Source organism: Onychomys torridus, chromosome 11 (genome assembly GCF_903995425.1).
Source record: "Onychomys torridus chromosome 11, mOncTor1.1, whole genome shotgun sequence".
NCBI classification, from domain to species: Eukaryota; Metazoa; Chordata; class Mammalia; order Rodentia; family Cricetidae; genus Onychomys; species Onychomys torridus.
Genome location: NC_050453.1, coordinates 88,207,705 through 88,223,951, shown reverse-complemented (window position 1 = coordinate 88,223,951; position 16,247 = coordinate 88,207,705).

Here is a 16,247-nt window from a genome sequence, read left to right as displayed (position 1 = left end):
AAGCCTGACTCAACTCCAGAGCAGGTGAGGCATGGGGCTACAGACAGGAAGACCATTGGGGCTTGCCAGCTTGTTAACAGAGGTGGGGTTTAGGCCAGGTGTTTCTCTTATCTGAGAAACTGAAAAGAACTCATACAGATTTGCAAAAGAAGTAAGAAGACTGTACATGGAGCAAGTTGACAGCACAGAGTATAGCCAGACACGGATAAGACTGAGCGGGCCACAGGGGTGAGAGAAGCCAGGGCCCAGCTTCTGTGCAGGCTTTCTTTTCGGTGTTCAGGAGGAGTTTTGTTACGTGGGGCCAGAGAATGGATGCTTCTCTATTTTGATTGATAGATTAAATCATATATTCACTTTTCCTACTGGATTGGTCTCTTCCCAGAGACCAATCTGATTTTAATAATCGGCATGCCAAATTATGCAAAGGCAACAGAGGATTCTGCTGAAAAGTTTACTGAAGAACACACCCCTAAAACTAGTTCAGGCTGGATGGGCCCTTCTGTTTTCCATATCCACGTACATTAGAAATACACTTGAACAGAAACTGTTCAGTTAGACTCTCACTGAGGGTGAGGAAGATTATAAATGGAAGTATATGTAGCCTGGGGCAGGCAGGGGATTGAGAAGCCCTGAGGTTGCTAGGTGTGTTGCCTGGAGGGTGTATGTGTGTATAGTGCCTGCAGGTGAAGGAACTGGGCTGCCACATGCATTAATACAACAGGAAATTTATGTACACAACCACCAACCCAGTGGGGTCCCAAGCTCAACTATTTTCTGTGCCTGCCTGCCTCAAACCCAGGTACAGGTTCAGCGAGAGACAGTGTTTCAAGAGAATATGGTGCATACATGTACATGTATAATACACTACACCAGAGAGAGGGAGAGAGAGAGAGAGAGAGAGAGAGAGAGAGAGAGAGAGAGAGAAGAGAGAGGACAGACAGACTGGTTAGTTACTGTAGAAATCATTAATAAATATATTTTTGAACTTTATAGTCATATAGGTGATTTTAAACCCCAGCTCTGTTACTAAAAAGCTTTGCAATTTGGAGCAAGATGCCTAGTTACTCAAGTCTCGGGTTCTTCCTTTGTGAAATGGGAATAATAATTATACCATGCTTATTTCAGGGATTAAACCAAATACTGCATACAGATCAACTAGCATCATAGCTGTGCATAAGGAATAAATCAGCAAGTAACAAGTGATGCTTGAGCTGCCGCTTTCGGGGAAGAGTGCAGCGCTTCCCTAAGGAGAGCACTCACGCTTGCAGGTGTGCTTAAGGCATCAGCAATGAGGCAGCACGGACTGCACAGTGTGTAAGCAGTCGGAGTGCTGTGTACTTCAGAGCAGGATCAACTAAGCGATCTATTGCATAGATAATGTGTCCACAAAAGAGGAGTCCCGGATGAAAGGGCTCAGAGGAAATACATTTCTAGTGGGCTCTGTGTCAGGAGAAACAAAGGGTTAGAGCTGTTTCCTCTTCACCTGCCAAGCACAACAGGTAAAAAGTTAGTGACATATGAACCTAAAGGTGTTCCCCCAAAAAATAACAGGCCTCAACTGAGGAAAAGCATCTCTTGGGGGACTCAGAGATGGCTCAGTGGTTAAAAGAGCATTTTGTTCTTGCAGAGGACTTGAGTTTGGTTCCCAGCAACCGAGTCAGGCAGCTCACAACTGCCCTGGAACTCCAACTCCAGGGACTCTGATACCCTTTTGGACCCTGTGGGCACCTGTACTCATATGTGCACATCCCCACACACTGACATACATATATACATGTAATTTAAAAACAAAAGTAAATAATAATTATCTATAGTTCTACACCATCAAAGCAAGGTCAGATTGAGACATTGTTCTCCTCTGGTATGCCTATCATTCACAGTAGTCCGTACAAATGGGAATGTGGGAACCTGCACTGTAATCGGGTTAAGACCTGTGGCTCGTGACATGTCCCTTCCTATTTCTTGTGGACAGATGTCTTAACCTCCAGTTCTTCTGAAGGAAATGGGATCTTTCCTGATGCAACCAAGATGGAAGTTAAGGTGAGGTCATGTGGGAGGAGTGTGGACCCCGATCCAGTATGAGCAGTGTCCTATAAGAAGGGAGGAAGGGACGCACAGGTGAAGATGGATCTGCACAGAGGGAGACCATGAGAACACACACTAAGGACACCACGTGACCCCTAAGATTGGAGGGACCTGTTCACAAGCAGAGGAACAGAGAGATTGCCACCAACACAGAGACAGAGACAGACATGAACACTCTCTCCAGACAGAGAACAGCCACAGTAGTACCTTCATGTCAGACTCAGGCCTGCAGAGCTGTGTGACAAGAAGACTGTGTCCGTCTACCGGGTGACACTACTTAGTATAGCAGCTACAGGCCGGGACCTAGCAGAGAAAAGTTACTACATGGATGGATGTTGATCTGAGCAAAGTTTTTGTGGATTTCCCCCCACATGTTTGTGTACATATACATGTGTACATGTGTATGTGCATGTGGTGTATATGTGTGTTCCTGTCCACATATGTGTGGGTGCACATGTGTGAGCATGCAGTCATGCATGGAAAGGCCAGAGGTTAACAGTCAGATGTCTGTTCACTATTAAGGGAAAGTTGTTCATTTGAACTGAGCTTGACGATTCAGTCAGCCTCACTAGGCTGCATGCTCTCCAACTCCCTCCCCAAGTTCTGGGACTCCAGCCAGGCTGGACTACTACCCCTGCTGGGAATTTACAAGTATACTAAGGATCCCAACTCACTTGAAAGGGAACTCTTTATCCACTGAGCCATCTCCCCAGCCCACTGAGCAGTTTTTATTTATATGACATTCTAACTTCATGAAATTACAGCAAGTTGTCTCTAAACAGGAGGGGCTGGAGGCTGAGTGCTCCCCTGTTCAGGCTACACTGAGCAGCTGTTAAAGTGGAAAGATTTGAGGTCCTCTGCAATACTGGCCCCTACCCGAGTGGAGGAAAGTGGGGGTCCCTCTGTTTCTGGGCCTTTCCATTGGCAGGGCATCTGTCTTCTGCTTGCTTGAGGAGGACGTTCATTAATCTGACAGTGCCTGATCTCTTATGGAAACTTCCAGACGCTTGACTTCTCTTTCCTCCTTAACCTAGCTTTTCCCGACAGCCAGGATCTCCACCCAGGACACATTCTCTTCTTTGAAAAGTATGGACATTAAGTTCCTGAGCTTTGGAATGCCCTTGCTCAATTAGCACGAACCACCTTGAAGCCTACAGCTGGAGCTTTGCTTTAGGAAATGCTCGCTCATCTGGTTGACCCAATGCCTAAAATCAGGCAGAGGCCCTGCTGCCAAGGGCTCCCAGCCCAAGGCGCTTGTATTTAAAAGCAGCTCCACCAGGTGGCGCTCCGTCGAAGGTTGGGTCCGGGGCTCTTGAACCTCCCTCCCAGTGTCTGAAAATAATCGCAACAAAATCCCAGATCCTGTCAAGCTTCTAGAGGCTGATTTAGGAGACGTCACTTGCCCTTCTCCTCGGACTCGGTCTTTAGCGGGCAGAACTTTCTATGGCTTCCCTCATTAACAGCTTCATCTAGGATCGAGTTCCCTCAGTAGGCCACAAGTGAAAATGTTCATCCAGGCTCTTGTAGCCAAGGGATGATATCAGAGGTGGCTGTCAGTGGGTGAGCCTGTCACTCGGGCAGGGATGGTAATCGCAGGGAGCTGAGACTTCATCCCAGCGCCTCATGGGATGCCATCCCTCCTCAGATGCCACCCGGCACTGGCCAGACACAGAGAACACTGTGTGCTCGCTGACACCCTTGAAACACTCAGAGAGCAGCCAACCCAGAAAGGGAGGATAGCTCCATTTTTACACCATGACAGGATAACTGCATTTCCAGTTGGACCTCAAATACTCAAGACAGAAGAAGGAACCAAAGCCAGCGTCTCCTGTCAGAATCTCTAAGTGGTTCAACATGGAAGCAAAGAAAGCCAGCCAGCAAGGTTGGCCCGAGACTGGGGACTGAATACCAATGAAACGGAGGAGGTTCTCCTGGCTGCTGAGTGTGTATGTTAAAACAGACTTCCCCTTACATCTACAAAAAGGTTTGCTTTTTATAAGTGACAAACTTTCTGTTGGACACTGGCTTGGAAAGCATCCTTTGTCATAAATTGAAAAAAAACGTAGTTCCTTTTTCATTGTCCGTGGTTGAAGCTTGCAAATAAAAAAAAGAAATTTCTTAGCAAAGGGAAAAACACACAGTAGATCTACAATCAATAACCCTCCCTCATCTTCTTGCTGACATTCAAAGAAGTTTGGGGACTTCCTCAGAGACACTGACATAATTATCACATGTTCAAAACCAAAGCATTGCTGGGGATTTAGCTCAGTGGTAGAGTGCTTGCCTAGTAAGCGCAAGGCCCGGGGTTCGATCCTCAGTTCCACAAAAAAAAAAAAAAGAAAAAAGAAGCAGCAGCAAATTCCTGGCTTGTGAGTGATGGAGAAGGGTGCAGGCCTGTGCTGCTCCCGTGTGCCTGCTGGGTGATCACAGAGAAAGGCTCAAGGAAGACAGCATTGCAGCCCGACTTCTTTTGTTTCTTTCCTTATCAAAGCCTCATCTCAGGGGAAATGACAGCAGCTTAAGCCAATGAGAAGCTGGGGTTCTTTCAATTGCCCTCCCGATTCTTCTTTGTTTATTCATCACCAAGAAGGTGGTGGAAGCCTCTGGAAACACAGGGATATTCAGATGCCTCACTTCAAAAGACAAGATTGCCCTTTGCTCTGTTCCAAAGCTCAGCACTACATCAGAGGTGTCCTGGGAGTGATCCAGGTAATCCTCAAGTGTCCCTCTGGTTAGGAGAGTTAGGGGTCACTGTTTTCTGCTTTATATCTCTTGAAGCCCGGAGTCTCGGGATAAAGACATTCTGTTTGTTCTCTCAACAACATGGCTATGAGAGTCGCGGCAGAGAATGACTCTCCAGAATTGTAAGTACAGGTACACAGCAGCACAAGTTCACACATGCAGTCAGCACGATACATTGCCCTGTTAAGCAGTGCTCGATATGGCTGTTTGGGACTCCCAGAAGCCTGTCAATAATCACTCCAGGGTTGGAGCATGGTAACTGCCTGTGCTCTAGCTTCCTGTCCGGAGAAAATCCAATAATGTCTGGAAGATAATAAGACCATCCCATGCCCCTTCAGAGTACTCACCATAATGCTTTCAGTCCAAAATTGCTAGAGCTACCAGAGGACAGAACCAAATGACCAGGAATCAAGAGAAAAATCAGACTAAAGTAATATGATAAATGACCCCCAATATTGGAGTTATCAGGCATGAACTCAGAAATAGATGTAAAAATAATTTTTAAATGGGAACTTACACTAGAGAATCTATGGTTTTTAAAATACCAAGTAGAACTAAAAAAGAAGAAGAAGAAGCAACAAAAATAAGAACTTGGGGTCTGTCAAGGTGGCTCATCAGGTAGAAGAGTTTGCCATAGCGCCTAGTGTCCCTGCTTTAATCCCAGGATCCACTTAAAGGTGGAAGGACAGGACGGACTCCATAAAGTTGCCCTTTGACCTCCACATGTATGTCTCGGCATATGCTCAGTGGCACATATGCCCTCTCACATGTCATGTATACTGACATAATAACGAATGAATAAATTTTTTAATTAAAAAAAAACGAACCTTTCTTAATCGTAAATTGATGGTGGCAATGTGCTTTTGGGACATGCTGGGGCTGCAGATGTTAGACTCGGTGGCTCTAACACATGCCTAGTAGACAGCAGAAAACGCTTCTCTTATTGCTGTTCCCACTAACTAGGATGGGACTGGTAAAGTGTTTAATGGAAAGAGTTTAGGAAAGCGTAGACACAGAAGAGCATTTGTGAAGTGCAGATTGTTGTCAAAGGAAAGGTATCATTGGGAAGCACTTTGGTAAATGGTAAATATACATTCACATAGCATGTGATGCATGGTAAGCATATTTAGCATATGTAACTGGAGTCCCATAAAGGCAGAAAACTGAGTATATGAGATACTTAGTGCTATATTATCTGAAAAAATAATGACTAGAGGTATTAAATCCCTGGTTTAAGAACCCTTAAAATCTTCAAATATCAGAAACAGAAAGAAATGGCATACCTGGACACACTGTAAATCACACGGATTAAAAAGGAAACCTTGTAAGCAGCCAAGCAGAAAAGATTCATCACCTTCAAAGGATCGATGGTAAAACTAACAGTTAACCTCTCTGGCTGTAATGAGATAATGGAAGACTGTGTTTAAAACACTAAACATAAAAATATGTTCATATATAATTCTGTTGGGATAAGGATCCGTTAAAATAGAAGGAAAATAACATTTCAGAAAAGCACAAGGTAATTTTTCAACTGCACAGCTATACTAAAAAAAACAAAACAACAACAACAACAACAAAAAAAAAAAACTTCAAATTCTCTGAGAAAATAAAAGAAGAAAAAGAACAGCATGTGAGCTGGGGGCAGTGGGATCCAAGCAGCATAGGCCCGACCCTGCTTAGTTAAGGCTGTCAGAGGACAACAACCATTACAAAGGCCATAGCTGCTCATTAAGCTAACATGGTGGTATTATTATGGTGGCACATGCCTTTATTCCCAGCACTTGGGAGGCAAAGACAGGAGGATCCCTGTGAGTTCTAGGACAGTCAGGACTACACATAGAAACCCTGCCTCAAAACAAAACAAAACAAACAAAAAACCATAAAAGACAGGTGCAAAAATAAATTCTCTTTTGCAGCCTGGACCTCATTGTTCAGTATAAGTTTTGATGCATGAGACAGCTCAAAGTGGTGATGGTATTGATAATGTCATTGAGAATGAAGAGGTGATATTTTAAAAGCAGTAAATAAATAGAGAGATGCCGGCTTTCTGGATAGACAGTAGGCCAGGGAAGTGTGTGGGCAAAGCGTGCTGAGTCTGAGGGTCGTGGAGGAGGAATTGGTCTTTGATACTGCTCCAGTGTTGTTTGCAGGAGCCCCGTGGTCACTTCCTGTCCTAGTTTGCACATCTTCTCCAAGAGTCAACTGGGAACTTGCTACTGGGGTGCCTAGAAAATGGCAGCAAGTACCATAAGTCCATATTAGAAGCTAAATGCGCAGTGCCTGGCTTTAACCTGTTTCTGAAATGAGCCTACCTGCACCTTTCCTCTTCGCTGTTGCCAAGCAGCTCTTAATAATTTGGTCTGGCCCCACCTCTCCAGCTGATTTCTGCTCAAAACAGCCAGTTGTTATATTTTTGTTTGCATAAATTACCAGATTTTATCCTCAGCTTCTGCCATGTACACAAGGCAAAGGGGAGCCTCACGGTGCCAGACACCACTCTGCTTTCATAACTGAGGCAAAAACAGACATTGCAACTAGGAAGCCCATTGACTGACATCCTTTGGTCCTTCTTCCATAGCAGGCATTGCTGATAGATCTTAGTCCTGGTCCTCACAGCCTGGAACATAGCCTTTACTCCACAGTGCAACCACCTGGCAGGGGCAGTGTTAGAGGGAGCCGTGGCCAAAACTCTGACTGGAGCTTAGTGTAGATCCCTAAAGATTGGGCCAAGGCCATGAGCCAATTGTTAATTCTTTGAGACCATGTAAGGCAAGTAACTGGTTATCCTTAAAATCCCTCCCCATTCTATGCTGGAAACATTGAGAATGAGAGAGTAGGTAGCTTAAGATTGTATACCTAGTAAGTGACAACTGGAATGGATGAACTGAGCCTACTCACACCCAAAACCCTGCTTTCTCCAGTGCATCACACAGACTTCAGAGAGAGACCGAGAAGGAGCCAGGGTAAGAGGGTTCGGGAGTCAGACATACAGAGAGAAATTTAATTCCTAGGCGAATAGAGAAGCGACAGAAGGGAGATGGCAAAACAAGACACCGCACTTCCCCAGTCCAGCCTGGGCCTGGGCTGGAACTAGAGAACCCAGACGTGGAAATCAGCAGTCTCTCCAGAACCCAGTGACTGTGCCAAGTGGGACTCAGGGAAGTCCCTTGTCAGCCAAGAGGAGAAACGGGTGCACAATGCCTTGTGTGGTAAGGGTAACCATGGGGACTCTATCAACACAGTGCTACTTTTTCTAAAGGTTTATTCCCATTTCTATGTATGTATATGCCTGTGTACTGTGTGTGACACATGAATGCAGGTGCCCTTGGAGGCCAGAAGAGGCCACTGAACCCCCTGGAGCTGCAGCTATAGGAAGCTTTCCTACATGAGTCCTGGGAAAGGACCCAGGTCCTCTGTAACCACTAAGCCACCAGCCCAGCCCGTGTTTCTGTGGTATTTTTAATGTAAAATTATATGTTGTTATTATTTTCTTGAAAGGAGTGATATCACCTTTAATGGGCAGAATCACTTCCCAGCCTCAGAATGCTGTTTGTTCAAGCTAGTGTAGTCGATACCAGAATGGACTGGATTTTGACACCTCTTCTACCATATGACAAAATCAGTTTTATCAATATTTGTAAAATGAAGCCAATAACAATAATGACAGGAAAATAAGACAATGAAAAATCGTCTTTATTAAATTTTATTTGTACATATAATGATGGCAGATAAGTAATAAATTACCAGAGAAGGGAAATGAATCCTTTTCAGACAAGGCCTTGCTGTGCACTCTGGGATAGCCTCAAATTCTTGATCCTTCTGCTTCTGCCTCCCTGATGGTGGGATTATAGGTGTGCACCACTACACACAGTTTTAAATATAAGTAGTTTAAAACTAAAATGTTATATTTTTTTTTCCCCTAAGGAAGAAGTTTTACTTAGTCGTTGATAATGAAAACAGTGTATCTTTTGGTTTTGAGACTTCTGCAAATTTGCTAATATGTTCTCAAAATTGATTCGCACATATTTGCAGTCTGGATATCTTTAGTCACAATTGAGCAAGTGAAATTTTTCATCTGCTGTAACTTCTGAAGTTTTATTTCCTTGTGGAGTTATGAAAGTCTTAGTTGGGGAGATAAGTTAAAGCCAGACATGGTGTTGCGTGCCAGCACGTTGGAAGCTGAGGCAGGAAAACACAGGTTCAAGGCCAGCCTGAGAAAGACTCTGTCTCAGAAAAAATTCTTGCAATATAGTTCAGTGGTTAGAGAGCTTGCTTAGCATGCTTAAAACAGTAGGTTTAATCTCTATCACCACACACACACACACACACACACACACACACACACACATACATATAAATACACATATGTATGTATATATGTATGTATGTACTATGAGATCCATTAAATCCAATAAGTCTCACATCATAACGAATTCTGGAAATGCAGCACCATTCATGAGTTTATGTCTTCTGAATTAATCCTAGCAGCTTTCAAATGCCACCACAAATGAAAGTTTTTCACTAGAAAACACACCACCAGGAGATTTTTCATAAATTTCTATGCATTTTGTTCGTGAGTCTTTCTCCTGAAAAATCATAGAAAATGCTGAATGACAGCAAATAAGGAATTGAGTCACAGTGTGCTTGTCCAGGTCCTGATGACATCAGCTGTAAGTACTAACAAATTAAGGCTAACACATTTATTTGCCTATAATTCCTGTTTTCTTCTTTGTCTGTCAACTCTTTTAAGTGTGTGTGTGTGTGTGTGTGTGTGTGTGTGTGTGTGTGTGTGTGTACAAGTGTAGGTCTTATATAATATTACAGGGACCAGCCTTAATATTATACATCCCAGGGGCTCAGGAGAGAGAACTACTAATGGCGAGGACTATTTTCATATTTTCAGGAAATAGAATCTCAGCACACTGAACTCTATAGTCCACTTCTATTGGTGAAATCATTAAGTCCACTCCACATAGTTAAAAGGGAGGTTTATTTTGTGGGGTAACTTACAAATGAAGGGATAGGTTGCAGGGTCTGGGAAAGGTATGGCACAGTCCGGCGCTGTTCTCTGGAGAACTGTGCTTCGGTCTACCTCCAGCATCCAGGGTCTTGGAACCAAGAGAGAAGCCTCTCCTCTGGATCCTAGGTCTTCAGCCTCCTCTCTCAGCCCTGCCTTGTGGGCATGACCATTACCAAAGCCTCAATGGGGGTTGGAACTTCCAGGCCAAGGCTGGAATGGCTACCCACTACATCTCTCCCTTTTGTCTAAATAAGAAGGTTCTAACCTAATACAAGACTATATACAAAGACATAGTTATCAAAATTGTCCAGGAGTAATGAGGGATAATGACCTAGATAAGTTGGAACTACAATCAATGCAAACAATATCAAGCAAAAAACACATACTAAAATCCAGGGAAGTCTAGAGCATGTGTAGGTGGCATGTTACAAAGATCATTCCAAAAGGTGTCCTATCCTAAAGAACCTGAGTCTAATACTTAATATATTCTATCTAAGATTATATATATATATATATGTATATATATATATATAGTTGTAACTATAACTGGTAGTCTTCAGCCTCATCAAAGACCTGAGAAGGAATATAATAATACCTGAGAAATGGGAGAAGGACACAAGCAACTTTCAGGAGTCTTGCAAGAGTAGACAGAGACAGCTGGCAGCCTGGACAGTCACCTAATGTTTTTCAGCATCGTTGGTGCATTCAAATTGGCTACAGGCCTAGAGTATCTGACAGACCATTTTCAGAAGCAGGAATTCTGAAAGACCATCTTACGCTGTCTTGGCAAAGTACAGTGGTTGCTCTTCTTGTGTCCCACTTGTCCAGAAAGGACAGCATTCGTACTGTCAGCAGTTGAGGCAAGGGCAGTTCTTTTTCCAATAGGCCATTTTGTGCCAAGAAAACAAACTTCCAAATGGAAATGTCTTAGAAGCCCAACATTCTCTCAGGATCAAATTGGTGCTGCCAGGAGCAATTGTGTCTCATGTCAACAGAATTCTAAGTTATTTAAATGCCATATTCTCTAGGTCCATGAAGTGTCTGAAGATTGCCTGTCCATCTGACCTATGTATTTATAAATCTGGATAACCTAACTAACATAATTATAGAGATGACAAGCACAGGTGACAATAAATCTATGTCTTATCTACCTAAACAACCTAAGGACTAAGGCTTCATGTAAACAAGGCAAACAGTCTGTAAGCAAATGTACAGTAAAAGGACAATGACTTTAAATTGTGACAATACACAAAATATCTTTAACAGAGGTAGGAATGTATAATGCAATATGCAATATGATAATAATCCTAAATATATATCAGTATACAGAATATCTTAAACAGAAGTAGAATATACATACAGTATGACAGATATAAATTTACATTTGTATCAATATACAAATATTTCAATTAAGAGTAAAAATATGTGTACATTATAACAAACATAGTTCTGTATTTGTATCAAAATACAGATTATCTTAAACAGGAATATAAAAAGTTTATATTTGTATCAACATATAAGAATTCATAACAGTGCAAATTACAGTGCAAATTATCTAAGGCTATTATTTTGCTAAATTTGTTTACTAATGTATATGATAGTCTACCATAATATCTTATACCTATCCATTCCATTTCTTCTTTTCTTTTTTTTTTGAGACATATTTTCTTTCCTTAAGGAGAGTACTGAGTTTAATAGTTTCTTCCACCCCTAACCCTAGAACCATCATCCATAACCCTGAGAAATATGAAACCTTAGGGAGAAGGGGCATCGTTTTCTTAGACTTGCTTCCTGCTGTTTAGGGGGCAATGGTATCTCTGTTGGGTATTGTGAGAAAGCTCACATAGTTAAATCTCAATTAGACTAACTATAGATTCTGCAGCAACTCTCAGAGTAATGGGTAAGATTGTCTGAAATTCTGGCAAGAAGTGTAGTATGATGATGATTACCATTGCATCATTCTGGATTGGGTAGAGTTGTTGTTATTGGGGCCCCATCTTCCTTCTGGAGACTTCAGAGATTGTTATTGGAAAAACTTATTTTTTATCAGAATGGAAGGTTTGGATTTAAAGATGACATGACATGTAAGAAAGGATTCCAAGAAATCAAGAGTAAGCATGGAGAGAATTAGAATCTTGAAGACAATGGTTTTCTTATTATTGGTTTCCTTCTGTCTCACATCAGAGGGCTCTTCTGATATGGGACTGAAGAATCTCTCAACCTTTTCTTCTATCAATATGCTTGGGTTTAGAGAAGGAGTGAGCCAATTCCATCTCCAAAGCCAGCTTGGTTTATAATTGAATTGGAACCACAACTATTCTAGATTGATAGAGATATAGATGAAAGACAGTGATATTTTACCCTTTGTACCAATATTGGTACCAATAGTTCTTTCTTTCTGCTGTAAACATCCGGATATCCAAGGCCTTATGATTTCTGGAAGATGGGTATTTCCATTATCCTGGAAAGACAAAAACAGAACCCTACCCCAACCTTTGGTTATTAAATTTTTCTTACAACTTGAAGAGATGTCACATTGGTGGATGATCTTTTACTTCTCCTCATCAAGGGTTTCTCCTGTTCGAATCGAATTTTTATTAATTTTGTTGGTACCCATAGCTTTTCTTCTCCTGTGGAAACAAAAGCAAAACCCCTTTCCCAACGTAGGACATATCCAGGTTTCCATTCTGAGGTCAACACATCTTTGAAGTAAACTGGTTTGTTTAGCTCGGGAGTTTTGTCTGTCATCCAATGTCTCTCTGCAGCTGTTGTTCCTTTCTCATCAGCATTGAGAAAATCCAAGGTTAATAAAGCACTATGCAATCTATTTCTAGGAGTCATTATTACCTGTTGCTGTTTATTTAGCATATCCTTTAAAGTTCGATTGCATCTTTCTATGACTGCTTGGCCTGTGGGATTGTGTGGTATACCTGTAACATGCTTTCTTTATATTGTAATAAGCAAAGAACTGTCTCATTTTATTGGAGACATATGCTGGGGCATTGTCTGTCTTAATTTGTACAGGTATTCCCATGATGGCCATAAATTCTAGTAGGTGTGTAAACACAGAATCAGCCTTTTCAGAACTCATAGGAGTTGCCCACTGAAATCCTGAATAGGTGTCAATGGTATGGTGTGCATACTTTAATCTTCCAAATTCTGAAAAATGAAACACATCCATCTGCCAAATTTCATTTCTTTGTATACCTTTTGGATTGCTCCCTGCAGGTAATGGAGTTTGGTTATAGAAGGAACAAGTAGGAAATTTTTCACAATATCCTTAGCAGGTTGCCAAGTAATGGAGAAATCCTTCTTCAAACCTTTGCTATTTACATAGTGCTTCTTATGAAATTCTGAGGCGTCTAGCACATTACCTATTAGTAACTGATCAATCTCATCATTACCTTGTGCTAGAGGTCCTGGCAGACCTGTATGGGATCTGATATGTGTTATACACACACACACATATATATGATGTTCACTTATTCTGATGATTTACTGCAATTGTATGAATAATGAAGTTAATTCTGTATTATCATGAATAAATTCAGCAGTTTCAATGTGTAAAACAACTCTCTATGCATATTAAGAGTCAGTGACTATACTGTGAAGTCCATCAGTATCATAAGAACAGCATACAGTTCTACCTTTTGTACAGAGCTGTATGGACTTTCTACCACTTTACTTAAGTCTCCTGATTTGTATCCTGCTTTCCCTGATTTATTTGCATCAGTGTAGAATATAAGGACTGCAGAAATTGGCTTTTGTCGTACAATGTGAGGAAGGACCCATTCAGTCTTCTTTATGAATACTGTTCTCTTGCTTTTGGGATAATGATCGTTAATCTCTCCCAAAAAGTTACTGCAGGCTCTCTGCCAGTATTCATTATCTTTCCATAGTGATGAAATTTCCTCATTAGTTAAAGGTACTACAATTTCTGTTGGGTCCATTCCTGTCAACTGGCTAAGTCTTAATTTACCTTTTTGAATCAAATCAGAGATCTTTTTTTATATGTCTTTTATTTCTTATTTGGTTTACATGGTAGGAATATCCATTCCAATACAATATCTTCCCTCTGCATCAAAATACCTATGGGAAAATGTCTGGAGGGGAATATGACAAGAATGCATTTAAGTTCTGGATCCACATGATCCACATGTGCTTCTCAAATTGTCTTTTCTACTAGAGCCAATTTCTTCTCAGCTTCGGCTGACAATTCTCCAGGACTATTTAATTCTTTGTCCCCTTCTAGAGTATTAGCCAAATTTTGTAGTCCATCTTTGGGTATTCCCATGATACCCAATAAGTTGGAAATGCTTCCTAACAACTGTTGAAAATCATTAAGAGTCTTCAATCCATCTTTCCTCAGTTGTACCTTTTGGGGTCTAATTTTTTGTAGCTCTATCTTATATCCTAATTAATTAATAGAATCTCCTCTTTGTATTTTTTCAGGAGCAATTTGCAGTCCCCAGCAAGGCAAAACTTTTTTTACTTCTTCAAACATGCTTTCTAATGTGTCTAACTTTGGATCAGCTAATAGGATATCATCCATATAGTGATAAATTATGGATTGTGGAAACTTTACACAAATTATCTCCAATGGTTTTTGCACAAAGTATTGGCATAAGGTAGGGCTGTTTAACATTCCCTGTGGGAGGACCTTCCATTGACATGTCTTGACTGGCTGAGAATTGTTATAATTAGGACCTGTGAAGGCAAATTTTTCTCTATCATTTTCTTGTAAGGGTGTGGAAAAGAAACAGTCTTTTAAGTCAATAACTATTATAGGCCATTCTTTCAGTAGTGCAGAGGATAAGGACATCCCAGTCTGTAGGGAGCCCATCGGCTGAATTACTTTATTAATAGCTCTCAGATCTGTCAGCATTCTCCAATTACCAGACTTTTTTAAAATAACCAATACAGGAGAATTCCAAGGGCTGGTAGATTCTTCAATGTGTTGAGCATTTAACTGCTCTTGAACCAACTGTTCTAAAGCTTGTAGCTTCTCTTTTGTCAAAGGCCACTGTCCAACCCAGACAGGTTTATTAGTTAGCCATTTTAAAGGTAAGGCAGTTGGTACTTCTGAGAGTTCAATAGCAGTTGTGCTCTGTTTGTGTACAGCCTGAATGGTTGGTGACTGTTTTTTATAGCATGTTATGATATTATTCCTAGAAACATGAATTGGCCTGTATTCCTTTCCTTAGAGTGTAGGAATTTTAATCTGCATATTCCACTGTGGTAGCAGATCTCGGCCCCCATAGGTTTACTGCTACATTTGCTACATATGGCTTCAGCCTCCCTGTCTGTCCTTCTGGCCCTATGCATTCAACCGATCTCAAACTCTGTTTTATCTGAGATAGGGTGCCAATTCCTAAAAGTTGAACATCTACCTCTTGAAGAGGCCAATTTGGATGCCATGATTTTGGTGTAATTTTAGTCACATCCACATCTGTGTCTACCAGGCCCTCCAGAACCAGGCAATTAATTCGAATTCTAAGCTTTGGTCTTTGTTCATTTATGGAAATCTGCCAAAATATTTGTTTTATTGTGTTCTTTGTAAACTGTGATTCATCTATCAGAGCTGTTTTATCATCCATTGCAGTATCGGTTTTTACATTAGGAATTGGTTTATTCAGTTGTCCTGGAGAGGAATTTCTTCCACAGTGGCTGGGAATGTTCTTACCACATTTGATTTGGGGGCCTGCAAGAGGCCCCCTGAGGCATTTCCTGCCAGTAAAGGGTTGCCTCATACATCTATTTTTGATCTGCACTCACTGGTCCAATATCGGCCTTTGCCACATCTTCTACATAATCCAGGAGGTGGTTGGGGTCTTCTGTTTAGGCTATTCCCAGAAGAAGTATTACTTCTAGGAGTGCCCCATGTACAGTTTTTACTTATATGACCTGGTGTACCACATTTAAAACATTTGGTGCCACAGGGCCTTCTTTCACCTCTGGGATTTGTCTCTCCTATCCAAGCCTCATTACTGTAGTTAAGAGACTCAACACCATTAGTATATTGAATCCATTCTTCCAAAGGAGGTGATCTCATCTTTAATGGTGTATGGTATTCTGCATTAGCATTGTCTAATGCCAAGGACTCAGTTAATACTTTTCTTAATTCTTTATCTGACACAGCTTTTGTTATAGCTGTGTTCAGCCTTTGTAAAAAATCAGTGAAGTGTTTGCGTGGTCCCTGAAATATCTTTGTGCATACCTCAGTTGCTTTTCCAGGTTCTGGAATTTTTTCCCCAAGTATTTAGAGCTGCTGGACGGCATAGGGATATTGTATGCTCATCATAAGTGGCTTGTACATTCCTGTCAGTGAAACATCCCTCACCAAGTGTTTGATCTTGGGAGATCACAAAACCTCTGGGTTTACCTTGTTGTTCTAAATTTC